The following is a 26,718-nucleotide window of genomic DNA, read 5'->3' as shown; positions in this document are numbered from 1 at the left end:
CGGCGCCTCCTGGAAACATCCCATGCCCGAGCTGTCATCATTTTTGCTAATGAAGATGATATCAAGTAAGAAGGTCATGGTCTGCTGTGAGGGTCTGTGTGGGAAGGAGAGAGAAAGAGGGCGTGTGGGTGGGGAGAGAAGGGGAAGGACAAGAGAAGAAGGCAAAAGGAACAGGAATGCTCCAAAGACATGTTGCTTTGTTACTCTCTCCTGATGTGTCACAGAGCATGAGTGTTCTTCACAAAGAATGAGTAAGCAACACTGTAATAAAGAATAAGTGCCCTTGTTGTTAATGAACAAGGCGGACACTGTGTCTGGGTCACTGTGCCCTCCAAATTTGCATCCCACTTCTGCATCCCCTCCAGGTCCTCAATATGCCTACCTGTCCAGTAGCTTAGTATTCTGCCGATAGATAGAGGTAAAATAAGCTATTGCTGTGTTGGACAGTTTTAGTTTTTTCGCCCCAACCATTCTCCATCAACTAACAAGAAAAGAAATCACATTGAAAATTATCAGAGGGAAGAGAAACTTTTGGTGAAATCCTTGTGGGGTACAGGGCTTTTGTTGCATTTACCTTTCTTCTGGGGATGCTGAAGGGTTCAGTGACTGTTCTTTCATTTTACAAAACCTCTCTCCAGCGGTCTGCATTCTACAGCCTTCCCAGGTACCTACACCTATGCTATCCTCAGATTTGCTTTCCTGTAAGTACAAAAAGACAGGGTGGCAGCAAACTTTGTGTCTAACAGTTGTACATTGCTGCTGGTTTTTTTTAAAGTACAGCCTTTGTACTTTTAAAGAAATTAGTGCAGTTTTTTAAATGTAAAAGGAATAGCCTCCCTTACAAATAAAAATTAGTAAGTGCACCCATCTCTGACATTTGGTAATAGGGAAGGAGCAAAAATTTGATTAAGATCACATTCAAAGGAGAGTCTATGTAATTCACAATATCCGATATAATATGCAAACTGAAATATAGCCATCCTTTGAAATTTGCACTTCTCTGAATTTTGCAATGCTTTCCCCCCCAGCCAAGTACAGACATGCATATACTAGTGTGATGCACTCAAAGAAAACCCACTTCTTAGCTAAAATAACATTTAAAATTTGCATTATTTTAGGTGAAATTGCTTTAAAATAATTTTAATTAAAACAAAATTATAGGTGGGTCCACTGCTAAGCTGATTCCTGCATTTATGTCCCATTTGTGCAAACTTAACACATTCAAATCAATAAATTGGGAGGCAGGGACAAAGAGAAAAGGAACACTTACAAGTATAGACATGAACAATTGTATTTGATCTTCAACTGAAAATGCAATTGCATGCATGGGTGGATTAATGAGAACAAATTTGAAGAAGGAAAACGTGGATTCCAAGCAAGATCCAGCTCTTCTATCATTTATGATACTGTAAGATATTTCAAAATGGCTTGGAATTGATAATGGGCTTCCCGTTAGAATTCCAGTTTCTGATAAAATAATACCCAGGCCTTCTGACTCTTGTCTTTTGATAAACATGTAATAAAGCATTCCCTCTCAAATATACCTTAGGTACAATATGATAACACTGCTGTTATTTTAAGTTTAGATAGCCTGATTTTGCAGCTACTCATTCAACATGCCTATTTTATAGTTTGTTTTTATCTTTTAACTTTTATCAGTTGTTATAATTGTTCTTTCTGTTCAATATACATTACAAAATGGAATAATAGCAAAAAACGTTGCCAAATATACAGTCATACTTCGGTTTAAGTACGCTTCGGTTTGAGTACTTTCAGTTTAAGTACTCCGCAGACCCGTCTGGAACGGATTAATCCACTTTCCATTACTTTCAATGGGAAAGTTCGCTTCAGGTTAAGTACGCTTCAGTTTAAGTACAGACTTCCGGAACCAATTGTGTACTTAAACCGAGGTACCACTGTAACCTGATTGCTTCTGTGAAAATGTTAAAAGTTCTGGGTTTTTTTACTTTAAAAAATTGCAGTTCAAAAAATATAATATTGAAACTCCTCCATTTTATAATTACCACCAAAATTCTTATTCTTGTAAGAGATTATAATGCCTGATTCCATGGAAACTTCCTGCAGTCGTACAAAGGTAAAGTTGATGTGTTCTGATTAGTCGCTGGAAGTCAGAATATGGTCCATTCCAACAGAATAAGTGGAACTGTTAATGAAGCGCAAGAAAAACCTAAGAGTACACAATACTTCTGTTTTGATTTGATATTTTTGAGCCTAGCAATTTGCACTGAGTTACACCTGATTTTGCAAGTGTCTAATTTATTAATCAGCAAACATTATGCAAATGTGAATAAACTGACATTTTCAATCAGTTTACATCAAATATGCAAACAATCTAAGTTCCTGGGAAGCTGGCTAATAGATATGTCTGAAGCCCAGACAGTTACACTCGTTTACTCCCAGCAAAATCAGAGATTTGCCTCGCAGTGTAAATGGCAAGCACCATTAAACAGGGATTTGCAAACATTTACCTATCTGAAAACAGTCTGTAAGCTGGAGAATTGCACCCTGTTGGCAGTAGCTTATACACATCTGGAAACTCTGTATTTTTCATGCAGTGATAGGCTGAGGTTTACTGCTGAGCCAGATGCCTCTCTTGGGACTTAGCCATGTGATCGTTTCTTGAGTCATGAAACCTCTCTCTCTCTCTCTCTCTCTCTCTCTCTCTCTCTCTCTCTCTCTCTCTCTCTCTCTCTTTCTCTGTGTGTGTGTGTGTGTTTGTTTGCAAGTGTGTGTTGTCTGGATACCACCCGGTGCAGATCATTAGAGCTTTCACGATTCTTCAGCCTGCATAAACTTTCCATCTCATATTGATTTTCATGCTTGCTTTTCAAGGCTTCCTTCATTCTCATAGCGCTAAATAATGCAGCTGCAAAAAAAGGTGACACAGCCGTCCGATAGGGCCACCAAGAGGTGGTGGTCCACATTGCTAATTTCCTCTAAATTTTAGAAAAGGTCATATACCCCCAGTGCTCCTGGCCCAGCATAGTGCAAGGCTGGCATTATTTTTGTGGGTCCATCCTTTCAGATTCAGACAGGAGTCCTCAATTTTTGAAGCCGCAGTGCTTAAAACAGTGAAGTAATTTAGGGGTGAAATGTGGGCTAGGGAGAAAAATCGGAGCCTTTATGATCTTCTGGATAGCTCAGCTGGTTAGAGCATGGCGCTGATAACACCCAGGTTGCAGGTTCCATCCCCATCTGGGACAGCTGCGTTTTCCTGCATCACAGGAGGTTGGACTAGATGCAATTCTATGATTCTATCTTCTTGCCTTTCTTGATTCCCCTTCTCTGGGTTCACATCACACCTGTTGACGAAAAAAAGTGAAGGAGATTAAAATATGTGTGCAGAGCACACACAGCCCAAAGAAAGCAACACTATGCCACAAAACAAAGTGAGTTAACGCTCTTCATGTGTGAAAGATCCCGGGCTCCTCCGGATGATTTGTTTATTGAACATTCAGCCTGATCTGCTAGCACAAAGCTTACACATGGAGGTTAGACTTTTTTTAAAATGGAGAGATTGTTCTGATTCTCTGGCACTGTTTATATGTCTTCCCATTAATCGTTTGTTCACCTCACACTTTTGAGTGCCTTTCCCCATCACTTTCCTATCTGCAAAAAGTTCATTTTTTAAAAAATAATGTGCTTTCATTGCAGTAGGGCAACAGAGCACTTTAATTCACTTTTAATTGTGGAAACCTAAATTTCCAGTATGCACTTGAATCTCTCCCACAAAATACTGACTGACTGAAGGTGACCCTTCTCTAGAACCTTGAAAATGGTCCATCCTTATCAGATTACCTGGCCTGTAAACGCAAACTCTTTTGTTGGTACAGGTTTGTTCTTGTGTGATGTAAAGCATCCCAAGCATATCTGTCACTGCTGTTTTCCTCATATTCAAATTTTCCCATAGATGAGAAGCTCAGTGGGTGGTCCTGAGCCAATCTCTTTCTCAGCCCAACCTACTTTGCACGGTGCTGTGAAGATAAAAAAGAGGAGCATGTACTTTAATTCCCCGAGTTCCTTCGATGGGATACAAATTCAGTTCAATAAAATAAAACCAAAGGTGTAAAGCACCGAAAAATAGTGTTTTCTGTTGTCTGCAGCTCTGATCCATTGTCTTTAGTGGAGATGTGCTGATTTACACAAGCTGAGAGAGGGAGTGAGGCTTTGGGGAATGACTGGTGGAGCCTATCCAGGCTGCTCAACTCTGTGAGACATTCATCTGAGCAACCCATTGAACTCTACTTTAATGCTGGCAAAATCACTGTCTCATCTTGGCAGCTGTTATGTGCTGGGTTTAGGGATGCTTGACAAATTTAATAAGAGCCCTGCTGGATCAGACCCCAAGGCCCATCTAGTCCAACATCCTGTTCTCACAGTGGTCAGGCAGATGCCTAAGAGAAACCCACAAGCGCAACATGAGAGCATTCTCAGCACTCTTCTCAGATTTGATCCTCTTCAATTTGAGTGAGAATCTGACCTGACCTGCACTTCCCTGAAGTGGAATTTTGCAACACAGTCCTTGGAGAAAAAATTGCACCAACTGGATTTTGAAACTCATATTTTGCAATAAAATGTATCTAAGAATGTGCCTCTTCAGAGAAAAATACATTCAAAATATCCATGTAACTTACCTACAGAGAAAAGGCAAATAATAGGTGACATGATGGAAGTTTACAGAATTATGCATGGCATGGGGAAAGTGGATAGAGAAAGATTTTTATCCATCTCTGCCTTAGTCAGACCACACTTGGAATACTGTGTCCAATTCTGGGCACCACAATTTAAGAAGGATGTTGACAAGCTGGAATGTGTGCAGAGGAGAGCAACCAAGATGATCAAGGGTCTGGGAACTAAGCCTTGCGAGGAGTGCTTGAAGGAGCTGTGTATGTTTAGCCTAGAAAAGAAGAGACTGAGAGAAGACATGATAGCCATCTTCACATATCTTAAGGGCTCTCACATGGAGGAGGGGCATGCTTGTTTCGAGGGTAGGACTCGAACCAATGGCTTCAAGTTGCAAGAAAGGAGATTCCGACTAAACATTCGGAAAAGCTTTCTGACAGTAAGAGCTGTTCGGCAGTGGAACAGACTCCCGCAAGAGGTGGTGGACTCTCCTTCCTTTGAAGTTTTTAAACAGAGATAGCCATCTGTCATTGATGCTTTAGCTGATATTCCTGCATTGTAGGGGGTTGGACTAGATGACCCTTGGTCCCTTCCAACTCTAAGATTCTATGATTCTTTGAACACTGGTATGCTTCTGAATACCAGTTGCTGGAAACCTCAGAAGTGCGCAGGTCCTGCTTGCAGGTTTCCTACAAACAGGTCATCGTGAGAACAGGATTCTGGACTAGGTGGGCCATTGATCTAGTTTAGGAGACTTTTTCTTATATCCTTTCAAATGTTTTTCCATCTATTCTGCCCAACAGTTTTATGACTTGGTGTTAGAAGGCCTGCCTTACATTTGACCATTTCAGTTTTCAACTGCAACACTGACCTACAAGGTGACCTTGAGCAATTCCAGTCCACTTCCTTGCCTCTGTTCTCTCTCCCACCCACACACTGTAGGTTCATCAGGCCAATGAACAGCTTTTATTAAGTGTCACAACACAACACAATGGTTTTTTGAGGTGCTGCTGTAATAGAAATAATTGATGGTGTAGTAAGAAGAGCTGGAGCTCAATTAGAGCTAGGCTCACTGCACAATAACTGCCATGATCTCTCTCTTTCTTTTATCCAGATCACTACCACATTTGGACTTTCCCCTTGTCTGATTCAATTTATTTCCCCTCCCCTGCATTCCAAAAATACTTGCCTTTCCCTTAGGGCTCTGGCATGTCTGTCATTCAAGTCTTGCTGTCACTACCCCCTTAATTGTTTTTTAATCAACCTTGCTATTGACAAAGTCTCCATTGATCTGCCGAACACCCTTTTCTTTGTTTTGCTCCTTTACTAGCTCAGGTGCTATACACTCATCACCAATTTCAGTCCCATCCTCTCCATTCATAGCCTTGTGCTACTCTTCTTCCCCTCCTTCTCCTTCTCCTTCTTCTCCTCCTCCTCCTCCTCCTCCTCCTCCTCCTCCTCCTCCTCCTCCTCCTCCTCCTCCTCCTCCTCCTCCTTCTTCTTCTTCTTCTTCTTCTTCTTCTTCTTCTTCTTCTTCACCTAAGGCCAGGGACGCAGAGGTGTGGGTAGGTGAGTAATGCAGCTCAAGGCTCTCAGAATACTGCTCATTTATTTCTCAGGTTCATTTTTACATCTGCTTATTTAATTTGAAAACAATAGCATTATAAGCTGTCACATTCAGTGCCGTTGAAGTAATCTTATGAAATCACACATGCACTTCAATAAAGAAAGAAAGAAATCTAAGAACTGGTAACTGATCAAATTAAACATTGTGGAGCATCAATCAGCCTTGATTACAGAAGGAACATTCCTGAGGGTCTCAGCTCCCTCTGACTGATCTTCTCTTGCACTTCTGTGGGCCATGCTAAATTCCTTATCTCTCCCCCCCCCAAGTTAAGGAATAAAGCGCTTCTGAATACATGATCAGCCCAGGAATTTGTACCGGAACTAAGCTCCTACGTCCCACTCCTGGTTTCCCACAAGTGTTCTTTTTCAGCAACCCAGCTAATTTTATTTTATTTATTATTTATCAATATTACATACTGCCCTTCATTTGAGGATCACAGGGCAGTTTACAGTATAAAAACACAAAAATACAAAACATAATAAACAAAACAATACCCTCCCTCCCATTTTAAAAGGCCATACATTGTTTAACTAGCCAGATGCCTGGGATAAAAGGAGTGTTTTCACCTAAGGTATGTCATTGAGGTCTGTCAGGTTGGAATTACTGGCACTTCTAGTTTATGAGGAATGGGCTAAATAGATTCTTCTAGGTTTGTTTTGAAGGGAGAGAAGAAATGAGATGGCCAGTTAAAACTTAATACAGAATCTGTCTTTGGATCCACATCTATCTGAAGCTCTAAGGATGAGTGAATGTAGCAAATATATGTTGTGTGGTGGTAACCGGCAATTGGATGGACAGCTTTTGGGTATGATTGGGCACTTAAATCCATTGATTGCAGTGTATTGAGTGTGGTCACTGCGCTCCTGCCCTTTCGTTGTGAGGCGTGCATTAACCTGAACACAAAGGCAAAGGTGATTCTATGAACTGGTGCTTTGCTCTTCTCTCTTTAGGAATGTGTTGATGGCAGCAAAGAGGGCCAATCAGACTGGACACTTCATCTGGATTGGCTCTGACAGCTGGGGTTCCAAAATTGCGCCCGTGAGAGATCTAGAAGAGGTGGCTGAAGGAACCGTCACCATCTTGCCCAAGAGGGCATCTGTTAGAGGTATGTCTAGCAGTTTGCTCAACAATGTCAGCTGGTTGCTTCTCAGGGTTGGTGCAGAAAGGCATTTGCCATTGTTGTACAGTTGTTGTTTTCTCCTGTTAGAATCTCCTTCATGTGCTAATCATCTGACGGGTGCTCCATACATTTCCCAAGGAATGGTGTTGCCTGGCTGGTCCCATCTCTGGAATTAGGTGCACCATGGACACCATCACCTGGACATCCACACAGTCAAAAAGCATATTCATGATCAGCTTTCATGCAATCAGAACTCCTGATTGCATGGTGTCCTGGCTGCATGAAAGCCTATGGGTGAGGCTTTGAGAGTGCAAATGCACCAGCAAGGTGTTCTTTGAAAGCCCCCAGTCTTTCAGCTGGACAGGGACTGGCTGAAAACTGAGGAATGGTGGCTGGATTCTGATAGAATCATAGAATCATAGAGTTGGAAGAGACCACAAGGGCCATCCAGTCCAACCCCCTGCCAAGCAGGAAACACCATCAAAGCATTCCTGACAGATGGCTGTCAAGCCTCCAAAGAAGAAGACTCCACCACACTCCTTGGCAGCAAATTCCACTGCCGAACAGCTCTTACTGTCAGGAAGTTCTTCCTAATGTTTAGGTGGAATTTTCTTTCTTGTAGTTTGAATCCGTTGCTCCGTGTCCGCTTCTCTGGAGCAGCAGAAAACAACCTCTCTCCCTCCTCCATATGACATCCTTTTATATATTTGAACATGGCTATCATATCACCCCTTAACCTTCTCTTCTCCAGGCTAAACATACCCAGCTCCCTAAGCCGTTCCTCATAAGGCATCGTTTCCAGGCCTTTGACCATTTTGGTTGCCCTCTTCTGGACACGTTCCAGCTTATCAGTATCCTTCTTGAACTGTGGTGCCCAGAACTGGACACAGTACTCCAGGTGAGGTCTGACCAGAGCAGAATACAGTGGTACTATTACTTCCCTTGATCTAGATGCTATACTCCTATTGATGCAGCCCAGAATTGCATTGGCTTTTTTAGCTGCTGCATCACACTGCTGACTCATGTCAAGTTTGTGGTCTACCAAGACTCCTAGATCCTTTTCACATGTACTGCTCTCAAGCCAGGTGCCTCCCATCCTGTATTTGTGCCTTTCATTTTTTTTGCCCAAGTGTAGTACTTTACATTTCTCCTTGTTAAAATTCATGAATGGACAATGAACACTAGGAGGTTGATGAATGGACAATGAACACTAGGAGAAGCGGGGTTAGAGACTGGCTTGGAAGAAGGGATCAGTGATCCAGAGGAACCTGTAACAACCAGGAGGCAAGAGGCAGAGGCAGAAGAAGCTGCAGGATTGAAGAGTGAAGAACAGGTACAGGCGGAGCCAGAGACAGGTGAGGCTCATGTAGAATCAAGGGCTGCCACATCTCCTCCTCCTCCTGTTGCACCTCTCCTCCACTGTCTCTCAGGATCAGAATAGGATTGAAGTGGGAGGAGCAAAAAGTTATATGCAAGTGGAGACTTTGCCTGCTTGTGTGAGGCTCAGATGGGGGAGATACATAAGCTGAGGTCAGGGCCTCTCTGTTGCAGCAAATGCCTCATTTGTTGCACATCTAGGAGCAGCTGAGAGACACGGGCCTGATGGACATGCCTTTCCCTAACTTGTAAGTGTACTTTTGACATCAGAGTTAATTCTCTCCTCTGGACATTCCTTGTCCGTCAGCACCTTGACAAGAGATTTCTTAGTCTCCCAGGTGTCACAATACCCTTTGATCAATTTATGTAGGTTGCTCACAGAACTCAAAATGCAAATCCCACCGATTCAAAAGATCCTATAAGCTACTTCAGGAAAAGGCCTGCAAACATTGTGACATCAGAGGTTGGGAGCCCTTTCCCTTCTGTATTCCCTTCTGGACCAGGGCAGTTCAAGCGCTTGCAAGTCAGTGGTGGGTGGAGACCATAGGAAAAAGGTGATGGAGCCACAAAGGTCCAGTAGACTAGCCTAGTAGACTAGTTTCTGTACACACTCTCACAGCCCTCTCTGTCATTTATCTAGAAAACCAAGAACCATTGTTGGAGTTAATATCATAAGAAGAACCTAGCCCAGCATCCTGTTCTCACAGTGGCTGACCAGATGTCTGTGGGAAACCAGCAAGCAGGATCGGAGCCCAAGAGTCCTCTTCTGTGGTTTCCAGCAATTGGTCTTCAGAAGCATTGCTGCCTTCAATTGTGGAGGCAGAGCAGAGCCATTGTGATTAGTACCAACCTATACTCTTGTCTTCCTCAAGGACACATTCCAGTCAGGGAGAAACACTTGGGGTATGAGGCAGCCCCAATGTGGGATACAGTCTTGGGAGAGTTCTGAGGGCCAGGTAGAGAGGCCTGGAGAGCTGAATTCAGCCTCTAGGCCTGAGGTTCCCTACCCCTGAGGTAAACCGCTGGCATCCAAAGGGGTGGCAACAAATCTCTATGACTGAGACCGCTGAATCGGGGGGGGGGGGGCAAAAGGTTAGAGCCAGAGATTGCAAGAGTGTCCTGTGAGGTTTGTGCACACTCACAAGCTACCCTATTAACGAGTTCTCAGCTACTTATTAGCACAGTTTTTCATATACTTGACCAAAGTGCATCCACATTTAGCTCACAGCCAAAGTTTCATTTGTAGAGGTGTCATTCATTAGAAAGGAAAGAGCTGTCAAGTGCCCCATGCCTATTAAAGGACCCATTCAATTAATAAGGCTACGCCAGATGGAATCCCAGGGAGAGAGATACAAAGCCGCCATCTTTCCTGTCTCTTCCTTACCCCCCTCTGACATCCACTTATGCCAAGGAAATTAGGTTTGTGTTCTGCGTGACTAAAATATGCATGGTTAATTAAGACTTTACTATCGTGGGAACTTGCAGGAGATTGGCTCAGGGCAGCACAGTTTTCAAGAGTGACAGGATCGGGGCACACCCAACACACACACACACACACACACGTTTTCCCTTAAAAAGAGGTGTTTTCCAGGCGGCCTGTTCGTCTTTGCTTGAATATAAACTTGCCTTTTAAATGTATACCAATTTCAGCTTAGGGCACTGTGAGTTAACACTTCTGCTTTTGTGTTTACATTCTCATTTGTGCAGGTGTGTTCCCCTCCCAATTTCTTTATTGGTTAAGCAATTTTGCGTTGTTGTTGTTTTTAATCAAAGTTTTTAATGTTTGATGTTTTCTTCTGTTTTTAGTGTTTTGTTGGAAGCATCCCAGAGTGGCTGGGGAAACTCAGCCAGGTGGACGGGGTATAAATAATAATAATAATAATAATAATAATAATAATAATAATAATAATAATAATAATAATATAAGCTACATTTATATCCCAGCTCCCCCCCCCCAAGTTCAAGGCAGCATACGTGTCCAGAGGAGGGCAACCAAAATGGTCAAAGGCCTGGAAACAATGCCTTATGAGGAACGGCTTAGGGAGCTGGGTATGTTTAGCCTGGAAAAGAGAAGGTTAAGGGGTGATATGATAGCCATGTTCAAATATATAAAAGGATGTCATATAGAGGAGGGTGAAAGGTTGTTTTCTGCTGATCCAGAGAAGCGGACACGGAGCAATGGATTCAAACTACAAGACAGAAGATTCCACCTGAACATTAGGAAGAACTTCCTGACAGTAAGAGCTGTTCGACAGTGGAATTTGCTGCCAAGAAGTGTGGTGGAGTCTCCTTCTTTGAAGGTCTTTAAGCAGAGGCTTGACAGCCATCTGTCAGGAATGCTTTGATGGTGTTTCCTGCTTGGCAGGGGGGTTGGACTGGATGGCCCTTGTGGTCTCTTCCAACTCTATGATTCTATGATTCCCATTTTGTTTTCAGAACTACCCTATGGGGTAGATTAGGCTAAACATTTGTGAGTGGCTAGGATCATGGCTGAGTGGAGATTTGAACCTGAGTGTCACCCAATGCTAGTCCAAGAGTCTAACCCAGGAATCAGGGACGTCTTAATCGTTATCTCTAGTGGTGCACGGCACCACAGCACTGAGCTCCCATGGGCGTGGAACAGGCTCTTTTACTGTGGGCTGTGCGTGAGTTTGGGGCCAAGCAAGGTGCTGAGGTGGCTGCCCAGCTCCTCACTGCACGCCTGGGATTGGCGTAGGAAGTAGTGGGGAGAATGCCCAAACAGGGGCTTACCTGGTTATAAATGTCAAGGTGGTGGCTACTCTTCACAATACCCATCCTCTGCTCACTCAGAGAGATATTTATAGTCCTTTATTTTACATATATACAAACAGCACAGTTACAACTCATGCGTCCGAGTCCGACGAGTCAGATTTGGGGAGTGGCTTTCTTTGACTTCTTCCCCAGCACAGTAAGCGGGGAAGTCTTGCGAGATGTCTCTGATCCCTACGTTTTAACTCTCTTCTTTCCTGTGCCGAAGGCACCGTCTCTCCCTCTGTCCCAGAACTGCCTGTGTGGTGTTGGGGCTCTCTTTCAGCATTGTAGAGCCTTCCCACCTCTTGGCTGGTCCCAGCTCTCTCCTCCTCTGCCTCTTCTGTCACTTCCTGATCTTCTCCTTCTGACTGTTCCTGTTCTGACTCTCCTCCTCCCCCTGACCCAAGGGCGTTCCCTGGCTGTCCCATGACAATAAAGAACTGTCATGTGATGGCATTGAAACGGTGAAAATCCTGCTTTGAGCATTGGAGCTGTGACTCAGAATCCCTGCCCTCTCGAGATGTATATATCTATACCTTGAACTGACCATTCAACCAGTGCATCATTGGACCGGATATTCAGCTGAAGGATTATAAAGGTCCTCATTGTTTGAAGAAGTTGTTCTTTGCACATTCCAGTATAAACAGACCTGATCCACACCTCCTGATCTGTATATTGGAGCATTATTCCTTTTCTGAATTTTGCAATGCAGTTCGTGGTTTAAAACACACACACCAAAATGTCCATAAAACACATAGTTAGGCTAAAATACATTTAGAAATGTGCACTTTGAAAGAAAATATATTTAGAAATACATATTTTATGAGAAAATGTGAATTTAAATATGAATTTTTCATGTGGTTTTCTAAATTAAAGATTCACAGATTACTGCAGAAATAGGGCAACATGGATTTATGAATGAGCACATGCAGGTGAACAGGAAATAAACCACTTTGACCAGCAGTACCTCAAATCTCTGTGGGTACTTCCAGATGGAGACTCAATATTGCAGCCGCTCAATGAGTTATCATAAATGGTTTGTTGGCAACAGATTTTATTTAATTTACCAGATTAAATAAAGGGAAAATCCATATTAAATGAGGAGGAAAAAACAGACTGGCATTTTGACTCCACCAAAATTTGCAAGCATGAAGAGCACTTATTCCACAATAAATATCCACCCTTTCCTTATCTATTCATTTCTGAACACTTGATTTCAATAGCTTAAAAGCCCCTTTCACCTTTGTAGACACTGAAAGTGGCAGACTTCCTTCTACAGCTGCAGCAGGTCTCATATGTTTTGATTGCAAGACCTCCCTCGTGTTTCTATCACCTCTCTCTTTCTCTTCCTCTTAGGTTTTGATCGCTATTTCTCCAGCAGGACCCTGGACAATAACCGTCGTAACATTTGGTTTGCTGAATTCTGGGAGGACAACTTCCACTGCAAGCTGAGCCGCCATGCTCTCAAGAAGGGCAGCGCCTTCAAGAAGTGCACAAGTAAGAGGCTGTGAGCAGATGGGAGGGGGATGGAGGGTGTGTGTGGATGAACCAGGCTAGGATATTGTTACCAAATCCCATTCCTTAGCTTGTGACAAGAGAACACGCTATCAGATCATCCATTACATCCATTGGCATGATGTGTGAGAAATAAATCAAGGTAAATTTCTAGAGAGATGGGAATGATGATGATAATGATAATGATAATGATAATGATAATAAATAAATAAATAAATTATTATTATTATTATTATTTATACCCCGCCCATCTGGCTGGGTTTCCCCAGCCACTCTGGGAGGCTTCCAACAGAAAAATAAAATAAAAAAATCGATTAAACATTAAAAGCCTCCCTAAACAGAGCTGCCTTCAGATGTCTTCTAAAAATCTGGAAGCTATATTCTCTTTGACATCTGATGGGAGGGTGTTCCACAGGGCGGATGCCACTACCGAGAAGGCCCTCTGCCTGGTTCCCTGTAGCTTTGCTTCTTGCAGCGAGGGAACGGCCAGAAGGCCCTCGGTACTGGACCTCAGTGTCCGGGCAAAACGATGGGGGTGGAGACGCTTCTTCAGGTATACTGGACCGAGGCCATTCAGGGCTTTAAAGGTCAGCGCCAACACTTTGAATTGTGCTCGGAACATACTGCGAGCCAATGTAGATCTTTCAAGACCGGTGTTATGTGGTCTCGGCGGCTGCTCCCAGTCACCAGTCTAGCTGCCGCATTATGGATTAGTGTAGTTTCCAAGTCACCTTCAAAGGTGGAGCCAGTGCCGGATTTACGTATAAGCTAAACAAGCTATAGCTTAGGGGCCCAAAATCTTGCCCCCCCCATTTTTTTTTAAAGGAAATAAAACTGCACTTGATCTTAGCCAAAAGGCCGTAAAGGAAATAAAACTGGATGTACATTTCCAAAATATCAGATAAAAACAAATAAAATAAAACCTACATACAGCAAGAGTGTTTTGTGTTGTGTAGGCTCCTATGATGTAAGTCATGGGCCCCGCCTGCTAGCCTGCTCCCTAAAATATCACTGTTTGTTCATTTCTATATATAGGGTGCCTACATTCTGCATGGACTGGTTGCATGGTAACATGTGTCAACGGCTTTAGATACCTATTAGGTCCATAAATTACCATATTCAACACAAAAAGCAGCGGCAATTTGTTGTTGACAAAGGACAGCTGGACATATAAAGGGCCCCATTACCTTCAGTAGCTTAGGGCCTCGCCAAACCTAAATCCGACCCTGTCTGGAGCAAAGTTGACTGGAATGATGGTGCGCTGAGATGGGGATCAGGGTGGAAACACTCAGAGCTGGTGTACCATAGTGAGTGAGTCATAGTGACTTGCTGCCCTGGGCTCCTTCAGGAGAAAGGGTGGGATATAAACTTGAGAAAATAAATAGATGAGTGAATTATGACACAGGACACCTCTCCCTGCTTTTAATCTCCCTCTACCATGAACTCACCAGGTATGTGACTTTCTCTCAACCTTAGCTTCCCCCCCCACCTGTGATATGCAGATAATACTACTGAACCACCTTACAGGTCTTCTATAAAACAAGGGTAGTCAGTCATCCTATGGCTCCTAAATCCATGTGAGGATCTTCAACCTAATTTTATGTGTTCCTTGGCCTAATCTCCCAAAGTGCTCCTCAAGCAATCACTACAGACCTCTGAACTTTCTTTGGACATCAGAAAGCACTATATCATTATCGCTATCCTTTACTGAGATTGTTTTTTCGGTGTCGGGAAAATGGCAGGGTCTGCAGTAGTCAGGGACGTTCTGTGGGAGGAAGAATTGCTGTGCGTCAGCGGGAGGGGAAGGAGGAGAGGAAGAAAAGGATTGTGTCAGAAGAAGATTGAGGTGGCTGTGTGGGCAGGGCCAGCTCAAGACATTTTGCTGCCTCAGGCAAAGAACAAGATGGCACCCCAGAATTTCACATACAGAACCTGACTGAAGTGGCAGCTGAATCCTCCTTTAAAACTAGCAGTCAGGCTGTGCACTGTAAAGGCCATGGCTCAACAGCAGAGCATCTGTTTTGCATGCAGAAGGTCTCCAGTTCGATCCCTGACATCTCCAAGTAGGACTGGGAAAGACTTCCTGTTTGAAATCCAAGGCAGCTGCTGCCAATCAATGTAGACAATACTGAGCTAGATAGAGTCAGTAGAAGGCAGCTTCCTGTGTCCCTATGTCCTGCACCACACCTGAGAGCCACAGGGAAACCTTGAGGATGCAGGACAGTCTCCACGGCACATAGAGCTCTGCGCAGAAGGCTACAGCCAGAAAGTTCAAGGGGAATGGCTGGGGGCTGCCACCCCTGCATCCCAGCACCTGCTGCCTGAAGCAGTCACTTCATTCTGCCTAACAGTAGTGCTGGCCCTGTATGTGGGTCTTGTTTAGCACAAAGGCAGGGCTATAGTTCATGTGCATTGGCAGAACTGTTTGACATCAGGGATGGTGGAACGGAAGCACACTTGGGGGGATTACGCCTCTTTGACATATAAGCACAGGAGCCGTGACTCAGGAATCAAAAGTGGGTGCTGAAAGCCCTGAAGGGTATGACAGAAATGAGCAAATGAGGCAGCTAAATGCCTTGCCTTCTTTGTGATCATTAAATAATGCCAACCCCACCTTTATCTCATGACCCACTGGGCACATTCCGAAGCCCTCTTGGGTGCCTCTCTCCTTAGCCCTCCTGTCTCTCCACATGCACCTCCAACCACACATTCATTTCCTGTTGAATTGTTTGTTATCCATCCCTTCTCCATGCCACACTAATTCTTCCCTCGTTTGCTCATAAATTTCCATTACCTCATCGTGGCACCAGCTGTATCTATCTCAGTAACTCTTCCCTCTGTATTCTCTCTCTCTCTCCTCCACACACTCCGCCCCTTTTTCTCCTCCCCTGAGAACACACATTTAAAAATGATTTGTTTGAAAATCCATTTCGGCAGGTTAAAGAGCTGTGTGCTGGGTAGGGATCCTGTGCCGTGGCAATGTCTCCCCAGCCCCCATTCGCTGATTATATAAAATATTCAAGGCATTCATGTTACTCGGGGCGGCTTTAGAAATCTTTCATTTGGTTTCCTCTTACAGCCTCTCAGATCAGCCCACTTTCTATCCTTATTGCCATGTTGCTGCCTTTGATTCTTCTCTGAAACAGGAACTGACAGTCGGGAAGCTCTCCAGCTCCCTCTGCTCGGTACCAACTCTGTGTTTAGTGCTTTGCCCTCAGCTGGGAATGTTGGCATGTTCATTATGCTGGATCTGCATAAAAGCAACAATAGGAATAGAAGACATGTAGCTGGCTCTCTCTCTCCCTCTCTCTCTCCCTCTCTTTCTCTCTCTGTGTGTGAGCACATCAAGAATGGTGTCCCAGGTACATGCTTAAACTCCCTTGAATGGTTGTAGCTCAATAGTACTGCATCTGCTTAGTAAACAGAAGGTCCTGGGTTGAGTCTCTGGCATCTTGAGGTAGGGCTGGGAATGTCCCCTGTCTGAAAACCAGGAGAGCTGCTGTCTCTTGGTGTGGACAGTACTGTGCTAGATGGACCCAGTGGTCTGGCTTGGTTGGTATAAGGCCACTTCCTATGTTCCTGTACAGTCATACCTCGGGTTGCTAACGCTGTGGGTTACGCATTTTCGGGTTGCACTCCGCGCCGAATCCTGAACTACCGGAATGGGTTACTTCCGGGTTTTGGTGCTTGCGCATGCGCAGACGCGGCACTGTGGGTTGCGATCGCTGTGGGTTGCATATGGGCCTCCCACACGGATCATGTTTGCAACCCGAGGTTCCACTGTATTGTCAAGATGCATAATGGAGCATCCATCCATCCATCCATCCATTGTGTTCATATCCCACTTTTTCCTCCAGTGAGCTCAAGGTGGCATATATGGTTCTCTCCCACAACAACCCTGTAAGGTAGATTAGGCTGAGAGGCAGTGACTGGCCCGAGCTCATAGAACTGTAGAGTGGGAAGGAACCCTGAGGATCATCCAGTCCAATGCAGGAATATGCAGCTGTCCCATATGGGAATCGAACCTGTTACTTTGGTATTATCAGCACCATGCTCTAACCAACTGAGCTACCCAGGCTATAGTTACATAGTGTGCTATGTAACATGACCAAGTGGGGATTTGAACTCTGGACTCCCAGGTCCTAGTTTAACAAACTAACCATCACCCCACACTGCCTATTCCCCATCCACTAGAGCTAGACTAAAAGACATGAGAGTCAAAGAAGTTGAGCTTTGTTCTACAGTCCATACTTTTTCTTTTCTTTTTTGGTGCTCATATTCGAGATGTCAGAAAATCCTGTTGGAAATGGGAGCAGAAATTCCTGCAATGTTCATCAGAGGTCAGGAACAAAAATCACGCAAGCATATATAAGCAGTATTTACTATAAAAAAAATCCCCAGTGCACAGTGGCATAATTACGTTATTTACTGCATTGTCTTTGCTGTTTCCCTTCCACTGAAATGCATTGAAATTAATTACCTATTCTTGGCCATAGAGGATAGTCAGACAAATCATATACGGTAGGTTTTAGTGGAAACTGATCTGAAGTGGAACGGAAACAACATTGATTGCACTGAACCAAGGGCAGGATGAAAATTGCTGCCAATTAAATAGCTAGACAAAATAAAGGGATTAGTACTAGTTTATTCTGAAGGCATGGATGCATCTTTCTTTGAGTCTACTATCATTATGAGCCTTCTGTTCACAAGTGCTGAATACAAACATATTCTTTTTGTTACATACCTGGCTGGCTGCCCTTCCCCTCCGATTGAATCCTTCCATCCCAACTTCTGTCCCATACTCTCACCACTGCTCTGGTATTCTTTGCTATAAGATCTCTTCAATCTGTGTATGCAGGTTTCTGCTTGTACAACAGAATCCTATCTGTGCGGTGCTGTTGTGCAGACTATTCACCCAGTATCTTCATCTCAAACACAGTCTCCAAGTGCCAATCTTTTATGTCATCAAAATGGCCCTATCTGCACAGAAGAGCGAGATATCCATAGACTTGGGCAAACCTCAAGGTCTGCAGAAGTGCCAGCAAACCGCTGAAACAAACTTGGTGTTTCCAAACCAGCCTAATGAAAACTGAACATGCCCAGGTGCCCTAGCACACTGATTGGTTCCCCCCACTTTTTTGGATGAGGGGGGCATTAGACCTGAAAACAGGCAGCTTGGTTGGGGAATAACGTAATGGAGTATCCTGGGAAATGGCATGGCTTGGTGGATGGAACCCTGAACAGAAGTCCTCCACATTGCAACAGAGGCACTCCATAGTGCAACATCGTGTTGCAGTACCATTTGCCTAGAGGAAATGGGAAGATGGGCATGGAGGACAAAGAAAGAAGTGTTACAAGGCTCATAGCTTCTGGGCCTGAAGTCTTCTTCTCCACGCAGTTAGAAGCAATGCAGGGCAGGCTGCTAAGTAGCAACAGCATCATCTGAACATACCCTGAGCAAGAGAAAAAGAGACGAAGAAGCAGGGGCAACGGTTCTGGGTCTAGGTATGTTGCTCTATCCCTGTTCTTCTTTCTATACTCTCCTCTGAGCGACTGTGGCACCCATGAATTCCACAGAGGCACAGTGTCTGGTGAGGAGGGTGAGTGGATGTGACAACGCAAAGATAAAGGAGAGGTCCCAGTCACTTTCTGTACTCCTGGCTTGAAGACTTTGTATCATTTACATGGCAGCCAGTTTCTCTGGGGGGTTTTCCCTTCTCCCTTTAACAACAATTTTGCACTGTATTGTGCATGAGGCTATATATTTTTATGGAGTGAAATATTTTAATTGGTGCTTCAGGCAAGAGGTGCCCAGCACCAGGGCTTCTGTCATTTCACATCAGAGGCACAGTTTTATTAAGATCGGAGAGGGTGGGAGTAGAAATGAACCCCTCTCCATTCACCCAGGGTATCCAGTCTTCCCTGCTACAATACACATTGGTCATGCACTGAGCAGGACTAGCTTCACCTCTCCAAATAATACTCACAAATCCACTCCCCACTCATCTAAACATGTAAAACCACTACTTATGTTTCTGTGCTTTGAGATCCTGTGTTGAGAATCTACACTTTCATGTCAGCTGGAAATAATGTGTGGAGCTGTGATTGTGGTAGAGGCACCTTGTTCATGAGCACTGCACTGCAATGGGTTTGCTCACTTTTGAGCCCACGGGAGTGCAGAGGTTAAAAGCATCGAGCATATCATTTGCACTTTCCCCTTTACAGGACTCAAAAATTCATTGCAAGGGAGGTATCAGTTCAACTTAGCAATTCACCGCATAGCTTTTCCAGTAATTTGCCAAAAGCTCTACACCATCATTCTCCAGTTTGGTGTCCAATTTGAGGTTTTAGATTACAACTCCCATCAGCCCCAGCCAGCCATGTCATAAATGGCAGGTTGCAGCTACCTGGCCCTGTGTGCATGCCTATCTCTCAATAGTGCTGGCTAGCTTTGTCGTGCTATGTCCCACAATGCCCATGAGTATTGTGGCTCTGGGGCATTGTGCAAAGGTGGCTTGTGCACTCAGCCACCTGACCGAGGAAGCCCAAGGGAGGCATCAACACTAGTGGTCCTGCTGGGTGCAATGGCCCCTGCAACTTCTCAAGGGTGATAGTTCTGGGGCTATAGAAGGCAAATCTCCAATAGCTGAGTAAGTATGAATGCTATGGTCACTGAACTTACACAGGTCAAGACCACTGAGCTTTGTTACAATTCTGCAAAAGTGTTTCCCTTTCACTGTCCTTTCCTGTCTTGTAATAACTATAAATAACAGGGCTGTGGGTTTGTTTCTCTGTGTGTCGGCCCCTGGTCCATTTTTGCTGTCATTATGTGGTCATCTGTATTTTTTGCTATTTCCAACTAAAACTGACTGGGAGGGATTAGAGCAGTAAACAAGACACACAGGGAATCTGTCTTCTTGACAGCCATGTGGTTGAGGTGATATGTTTACTGAAAGATGGGAGAGATTTACTGCTTGCCTCCCGCTGGGCAAAGACAGATAAAGGTGTCTGGGCTTTCAGGCGGAGACGTGGTGGGGCTGTAGGTTGCCTGCTGCCTGCTGTAAGAATCCCTGTTCCGTCATTGGGCTGGTGTGCCACGGAGCCAAACCACCGTTACCTGTTGCAGCATCACCAAGTCATTTGCCAGGCAGCAAGCTTGTGGGTGACTACACAATTTATTTGGACGTTATTGGGGCTCTCATGATTTCTTATTTAGTTAGGGCATTTTTATCCTGCTCTTCCCAAAGGGACTTACAAATATCAGTGGTAAAACCATTCCTACCCTCAGCCTTAATAATCTAAAAGGCATGATAGAAAAGGGGGAAGGATTTGGGAGGGAGGTGGAAAAAGAAAAGATTTTTTTAAAAAAAGTTATATAGTCTTGTATATATTTCAAGAAGAGGAGGATACAAAAGTTGCTGGTCTTTCAGCAGAGCAGGTGGAGATGCTCCTTGGTGTCCCTTTTTCTTCTTCCATGATGCCAGCATCTCAGAATGGTTTGCAGGTTCAAGAGTGAGGTGAGACGAGAGAAACAAATGAGAGAAACAAAGGCTGCAAAGGAAGAAAATATAAGACAGTCTCCAAATATACATGAAAGTCTTTTGAGCAGGGAGCAGCAAAGTCCTGTGTTTCATGGATGCAAGTCATGTGCTTCCAAATGGACACCCCTGGACAGGTGTTTATCCTAATTTGATTTCTTGATGCCTCAAAATGGCCCGTAGAGGCAGGCATCCTTTTAAATTTCCAGGGACTCTGAGAAATTTACAGCGCATTTAGAAAAATGATTCTGATTCTGATTCAAATATAGAACAATGATCATAGAAATAAAGAGGGTTAGTGCTTTCTGGTGCAGCATAATTTTTGACATGGAATGTAACTCTAAGGACTCATCCAGACTTCCTTTAGCATTGTGCTCTCCAGGCACAGATCTGTGTTGTCCAAGTCCAGGTCCGAGTAGGGTGTTATTGTTGTTTTTGTCCCACCACTTTCCCCGGGAAAACCTGTCGGTTACCACTGAATCGGAACAAATGGCAATCCTCAGAAAACCAGATTGCTGTTTGTTCTGATTCAGTAGTAAGCAGTGTGTATTGCCTGGATAATATACAACATTCATTCAAGATATGCATGTTTCCCAAGAGCCATTGAGGATTATGCATAATGACCTCACCTTCCACAATTAAGGAAGCTTAAATAATTATGCTTGGAATTTGATCGTGGAAGCTGCTGCCAATTCAGTGACTAGAAAGGAAACAACAAAACCTGGAGATTGTCCTTGGAAAAGATACAGATAATACATTCAGTTGCTGCTTTTCCATGTATACGCTCACAAGACCCCTTTCAAGTTGTCATCTCCTGAGCATTAAACATGACAGAGGAATTGGCTCTCTGTGTGATGAACTTCAAGTTAGTTCCAAGTCCATGTCTGATATTTAAAAAGGCATTGTGGTGCCAACTATTTGACACAAGCTTCTTTTGAGCACTTGCCTCAAAGGGAAGCCCACCATCACGAGTAGCCATGATAGCCTGTTGAAGCCAAAACAGTGAGACTGCTGTGCCACCTTAAATTCTCACACATTTATTGTGGCATAAACTCATGTGGACTTGAGCCCACTTTGTCAGAGGCATGAAATTGGCAAGTATAGCTACACATGGATACAAGGAAGTGTAAAGAATAAGGCCAGAAGACCGTGAGATTCCTAAAAGGAGAGTGGATCAAGTCCTGAAGAAGGAGAATTCAGTCCATGGCTGCAACTTGATGGAGCTTAGAAGGTTCTGTGTAGCTGAGAAGAACAATTTGAGTGTTGCTACTCCGATGCTCATGTCTGCCAATAAAATGCTGAAAGTGATGGGTATTTATTTGTAGTTCAGCACAGCTTCTTCCCCATCTTCCCCAAACTTTCAGCAAGATGGCTGCAGCTTTCCATGTCCTCATATAACCTGCCTGGTTAGTGACGGCTCATTCCTAGGCTACCATGAAGGATGTTGTTTTTTCAGGAGTGAAATCAGACGTGGAGCCCAATGTCAAACTCAGGAAAATGGCCTATTACTTACAGGCATTGAGAGAAGGAAATTGTGTGCTTCTTATTTCCTTTCAGAGACAGGCAAAAAGAGAAGATGGGGACTATCTCCCTCTCTCTCTCTTTGCCTTCTGCTATGCGTCACCATTTGCACATTTGAAAAGACTGCTGAGAGGTTGGAGCACATGTCTTCATAACTGTCAAGACTGCACAGTTAAGGATCAGGGCCTTGCAGATCAGCCATGTAGCTGATGGGTGCGTATAGAACATTGAATAAATGCAGAGCCGTATTTAGCTCATATTCCATTTGTCTGTCTGTCTAGTATTCAACTCACTGTCTTTACTCTGTTTTGCTCTGGATGAAGCTCTAGACCTGTGAGAACTCATGCCTAACTTATGTGTTTTTGTAGTACTGCACCTAAGGACAAAAGCTAAGTGTTACTTCTGACTAAGCCGACCTGAGCCTGTCATGGGGGTTGAGAGGAAGCCTTTAAAATAGTTTGACTTACACCAAACATGACTACACTGAATGGAGTTTGGAAAAGAAGTAAGCCTCCCCCTACTGCATTGTGGCAATGTTCCTAACATTCCCCATAGAATGCCCCTTTCCCAGGACTTGCCCTGGCCTCAGCCCAGCGAATTGGCTGAGTCCACGCTGAGTCATAATGGAGGACTTACGCTGGCATTATCTCCAGCTGAGCCAGAATGAGGGACACCGGCTGGCATAGATTTACCTATTCCAAACTCCTTATTTGTGTTTTGCTGAGAGTTGTGAAATTGCACATGCTCAGAGGATTTTCTGTAGTCCATGAGAGTTTATGCAATAATAAATGGGTTAGTTTTTAAGATACCCAAAGATGTATTTCATTGGACCTTATTTCTAGGGTTGCGAGGTTGTTTAATTTCCAAGCAAAGGGTCTGCTGGTTTCTCTTTAAGGTTTCCAGACTCAAAAGAGAGCAGGGCAATTAAAGGCACAGAAGTCCTGTCCTCTATTGAGTCTGGCAACCCTACTTATTTCCTGCATTCTTTTTTGGGGGGAAGCCAATGTGGGAGAGCCAGTGTAGTGTAGTGGTTAAGAGCGGTAGACTCATAATCTGGGGAACCGGGTTTGAGTCTCCGCTCCTCCACATACAGCTGCTGAGTGACCTTGGGCTAGCCACACTTCTCTGAAGTCTCTCAGCCCCACTCACCTCACAGAGTGTTTGTTGTGGGGGAGGAAGGGAAAGGAGAATGTTAGCCGCTTTGAGACTCCTTTGGGTAGTGATAAAGTGGGATATCAAATCCAAACTCCTCCTCCTCCTCTCTTCTTCTTCTTCTTCTTCTTCTTCTTCTTCTTCTTCTTCTTCTTCTTCTTCTTCTTCTTCTTCTTCTTCTTCTTCTTCTTCTTCTCTTCTCTCCACAAGGGTTGCCCATCCTATTTTGCTGCCTGAGGTGAAATGGGAAGGTGCCGCCACCCACCCCTTGCTTACTAGAGTCACATGGGTGTGGCTTCCAGTGAGATCACACAGGAAATCACCACTGTGCCATCCCAGTAATGAGGCTCAGCAGGAAGGCACTCATGTGTGGGCCAGCCCTGCCCTTCCCATTTTGGGAACTGCACCAGGGGCCCAAACCACCTTAATCTGGCCTTGGTTCTAATCTGTCATTTCCCTGTAGCCTGTGCATATATATCCTTCACCCTCCTTTTTATCCTCCTCTTATGTTTCATACCTAAATGCTTCATCTCTAGTTTTAAAGTTGCTCACAACATAGATCTGAAACATAAACCTAGTCTTTCCCACCTCAGATCATCAGTCTCTTTCTGCTTTCCCTCTTTCCTCATAATGATAGCAGCACCAGTTTTTGAGTTATGTGCTTACACCGATATGTGCATTATGTCTTCATGTACATAAACTGGGAAACTTGTTCATTAAGAAATACACTGGCGCTATCATCTTCTGGAAATCCCTGGTGCTGCAGAGCAACTCACTGGCTCCATTACCAGTTCCTGCAAGCGCTGATCACTTCATCTTAATGATAACATAGCATTGAGCGAGAATATTTTAAGAGCATTCTTTTTGCAGAGGCAGGTGAAATTCAGCAATCCGAGGAGTGTCTTTAAATTATTCGAATTTGTCAGCAAATAAATTATCTCCGCATTTGTCTGAGAAATGTTTGCTTACCAAATAGACGGGGGGGGGGGGGGAAATAGCATTTTATTATGGCACAGATTGAAATAAATAATGCAGCCAGATGGAGCCTGTTGATTTTGCTTCCCAGAGGGTTGTAGAAATACTTCCTCCAGCGTCAATCTGGGGAAGGGCCTGACCTTTGGCGTTTCCCTTTAGGACTTTGAATTCCAAATCTCACAGCAAAGCTGTATCTGAAGACCGGTTCCAATTTTAGGGTTGTTTTTTTTTTAAAAAAAACTCCTGTGGAAAGTGATAATATGAACAGGCAGTGATGTCCCCATTTTCTTCATGTACATATATTATTTTTAGTGCAGGTGATCAACAACCTGATATTTCAGGCATCCTCCTGTTTTATTTTACAAAGTTCTTCATGGGGACTTTGCATAAGGGAGGGGAGGACTTACTGCCTTCAGGTCCAATCATAACTACATCCAGATTGGTAAGCCAATGGCTGCCTTCTCTTCCAGCCCTTGGAGTAATGGATTATGCCAGGGTGGTGACCATTCCTGGTAACTGAGCATTCAAAAGGGCTTGCATTGTGCCATTGCACCTATATGGTTGCCTCCACGTAACAGTGCAAGACCATATGATTGGTTTGGCTGATGCATCCACACACTGCTCAGCTCTCCACTGCATCAGCCCCTGCTCTTGGCAACTAGCAGCAATGTATGGTATTGAAAAGCCCGGTAAGCAACACTGCCCTACACATACTAGCTTGCTGATTGCTCCTGATTTAATTATTGGAAAATATGGCAATGGAAGGAAAGAAGGGGAAGGGACTTCCAGGACAATTGCTTAGTATTGCATTTCATCTTCATGGCTGCAGCTCAATGGAAATTAGACATTGTGTGTGCTTGTCTGCCATTTTTCATTGTGGTACCACTTGGACTATTTTGTGGAGCCCCAGGGTTCCATAGAACACAGTTTGAGAGATGCTGGATTAACAGAAAGATACATAAACATCATGAAAGCAAATCAGCATGAATTCTTATTGCTTCTCTGCAAACAAATCAGAATGAATGCTCAAGAAAGACAGTGTTTAACCTCCACATAAGCTTTGTGCAAGCAAATGAGGCTGGAGGCTCAATAAACAGGTCATCTGGAGGATCCCTTCGTCTTTCTTCCTCAGTAATAGTAATGAAGAAAGAACAGTCCTCTATTCCGCCTGTCTGATATTGTAATAGGATGTCTCATCATTGCCATCTCAAACTCAATGTATATACGATGGAGCTGCTTATCTTCCCTTCCAAGCCTTCCTCTCTTTGATTCCTCTCTACTTCATTGACAGCATCACCATCTAGCCTGTCAAAACAGGCGTGAAGTCAATTTGATTTCCCCATTGGTGAGGTTTCCACCTGCCTGAACATTTGGTGAGGGGAAGAGGGAGGTCTGCAATGGTGGAAGGCTAGCTGAGCCTGAAGAGGTGAACATAAGATGGGGAAGTTGTATTGCAGCCTAGAGGTAGAAGCCAACATTAATTTTACTCAGACCCATTGAAATGGATGGGCATGCTAATTTAGATACAGTAATTTCAGTATATCTACTCTGAGTAGAACTTTGTTAGATACAACCCACAACTATTTCCGGACCAATGAGAAGAATGCTGAAACTCTGTTGTTTCAAGCATTTTTGACAGGCAACATAATATGGTATGGGCTTTGTGAAATAGGAGGTGAAAAATTGGATTTCTTTCTAACATGGGAAGACCCCATGGGAATGCTGACTGGTTGAATTACAGACATATGATCAATATGGAGCTACCTTCTAGTAAATCCAGCCATTGATACCTCCTGTCAGTAAAGTCAGCTCAAGTTGGCAGTAGCTCTTCGAGGACCACTGCCTGAAAGCCTTGGAGCTGTACATGCCACAGAGGCAGAATCTAGAACAGCATGTAAAAGGGTGTGTTCTGCTTCTGAGCTGTGGCCTTCCCTCCCATAAGCTATTACTACCTTCTCTGGCCTGGTGCCTCCAGATGTTTGAGACTGCAGCTCCCACCATCCCAGGTCATTAGTCATTCTGGCTGGGGCTGATGGGAGTTGGAGTCCTCCAATGTCTGGAAAGCACCAGGTTGTGGAAGGCTTGATCTAATGAATTCAGTGATGCAAGCTAAATGAATGAGTGAAAGCAAAGGGGAGACAGAGTGAGTGGGAAAGAAGGAGCTGGGGAAATGTTTCCTGATTTCCTGAATCAGTAAGCAGATAATATTTCTGTAAACTAACTGACAACCCCCCCTCCCCTCTCCTTCAACAGTCTGCTGCAAAGGGCTGTATCTGAACATGTGAATACTATGTCTGTATTCCTTTCTTTCCGGAGGGGAGCAGGAGGAAGGGGGCTACCTCACCTGATTATTTCAACCTTGAGAATTCATTTCAATTACAGTTTACAACCTGCAAACAGAAAGAGTGTGCGTCTCCGTAGTAACGGGTGACTGCTGTGCTTTGAGGAGCTCTGTGGTCGGTTCTCCAATTGTCACT

The sequence above is a fragment of the Zootoca vivipara genome, chromosome 7, assembly GCF_965207765.1.
Source record: "Zootoca vivipara chromosome 7, rZooViv2.hap1.1, whole genome shotgun sequence".
NCBI lineage: Eukaryota > Metazoa > Chordata > Lepidosauria > Squamata > Lacertidae > Zootoca > Zootoca vivipara.
Note: the sequence above shows the minus strand (reverse complement) of the source record.